This window comes from Petaurus breviceps, unplaced genomic scaffold (assembly GCF_028583685.1).
Source record: "Petaurus breviceps papuanus isolate PSGF00001 unplaced genomic scaffold, PetGlider_PUasm1.0 189, whole genome shotgun sequence".
Classification (NCBI taxonomy): Eukaryota; Metazoa; Chordata; class Mammalia; order Diprotodontia; family Petauridae; genus Petaurus; species Petaurus breviceps.
This window is the reverse complement of record NW_027185809.1, coordinates 25199174-25201422: the sequence shown is the minus strand read 5'-3', so window position 1 is coordinate 25201422 and position 2249 is coordinate 25199174.

Below are 2249 nucleotides of genomic sequence, written 5' to 3'. Positions count from 1 at the left end.
TAGTTCAGGCCCTTACCACATTTTGTCTAGATTATTGTAATAGCTTCCTAAATGGTCTCCCTGCCTCAAGTCTCTCCCCACTTCAGTTCATCCTACATACTGATGCAGAAATCATTTTCCTTAAGCATACATCTGGCTATGTGATTCCTCTATTCAGTTACAGGTCATATAACACAGTGATGGTATCCAGAAGAAGAAAACAAGTGCCAGTTGGAGAACAGCACAAGTTAGCGTATACATACTGTCCCCATCTCTAGGGACAGGCAACTGCTCAAGTGTGCATCAGTATGAGCATTCAGATCCAAAGTCCCAAAGACACATGGGGCTCAAACCTACATAGAGGTTTGGCAAAGAGCTGACATGGCACTAATTAGCAACTTCCCTGTGTCTTATTAGTGACTGCCCCTTTTACATGAGGCAAGGCAACGTGGGTAGTTTAAGCCATTGAAATTAGGGTATTACCTGACTTGCCTAATAAAGAATGAGGAATGAGGTGCATGTATCCAAGAAACTTAATTTTAACCATGAGGCAACAAAGAAGTGGGTAGAGAAGAGGAGTGATGCCTAGTTTCTGGGTCAGTTAAGTCTTACATATATGCATCTGTGTGTCTGGGGTCATACAGTCAAACTGGTTTTCAATAGCTCACATCAATGAATTCTACTGACTTCCTGTTGTCTTTATGATATGGTGGCAAGGGATTCTTCCCCTACATGTAGCATTTCATTGTGTGGCTTGAAGGGAAGCAGAGTTTCTTACTCTAGACTCTCCTCCCCCCGCACTTTTCCAAAGGAGATTTTTTTCCCTCTCAGGAGAGAAAGCAGGAGAATGGATTCAGAAACTTGGCCACATTACTCTACTCAGAGAGAAGGGATAGCAGGCTAGAATTATACCTAACTTTTCTTTTAAGCAATATTAGTCTAGAGGATGTGATTTTCAGGTTCAAGCTAACATCTGATCACTATTTCATTAATGGGGGAAAGTTTTATATTCAAGGCTTGATTCCCTTCAAGTACCAATTCTACAATGAACACACAGTTGCAAATAAACCCATTTATCCAATTTGGTGGCAAAATAGAAGTCATATAAAGTATGCATGTGAGAAAATATGACAGATAATACAACCTAAAAGAGCTCTCCCTGTGAAATAATTCAGTACAATCGAGAGAGACAGAGACAGAGACACAGAGAGAGAGAGAGAGAGAGTCCTAGGTCTCACCCAAGGGGATGTTCCCCAAAGTCTCTAGTGTAGCAAGTTGAGGATAGAGACACGAAAGGGACTGCCAGCTCTTCTCATGACAAGTGGAAATATTGAATGTCGAATAACGATAATAACATTTACATAGCATCTATCTTGTGCTATGCACTGTGCTAAGTACTTTACAAATATTGTCTCACTCGATCCTCACAATAACCCTTAGAGGTAGGTGCTACTACTATCCTTACTTTTATAGATGAAGAAACTGAGGTAAACAGAGGTTAAATGATTTGCCCAGGGTCACACATTTAGAAAGTTCCTGAGACTGAACGCAGGTCTTCCTGACTCCAGGCCCAGTGCTTTATCTACTCTGGCTCAAAAAAAAAATGATAGATATTATGTTATGTCCTATTATGTCTATTATATTGCATTACATTGTATTATACTATACTATATTATACTATATCACATTACATTATGTTACATGACGTTACTTTACATTACATTGCGTTGTGTTTGCATTGTGTTGCATTGTGTTTCAGTGTGTTGTGTTGCATTGTGGTGCGTTGTGTTGTGTTATGTCATGTCATGCTATACTATGTTATATCATATCATATTACATTGTTATACTATGCTATACTATGTTACACTATGTTATGCTATATTGTATTACATTGCATTACATACATTTAACACAATACATACAAGGTATCCCAAAATTCTTAGTGAAGTTTTAAGTTTCAATAGCTTGGAATTGCACTAAGATTTTTGGGATACCCTGTAAAAGATAATTTGTTGGAAGTGAGCACCTGCCACTGGGTGGCAAAAATCATGTCACTAATTAAAGATACTGCAAGAGGGAAACGTTTATATACATTCATGATACTATACTTCACACAATACTGTGAATCCCATAAGGACAGAACTTGTTTTGCACATATCAGTCTAATCTTAGCCTCTACTAACACTCACAGATACCCATCCCCCCAGGACTCCACAAAGGATCAATACTCTCTCTCTCTCTCTCTCTCTCTCTCTCTCTCTCTCTCTCTC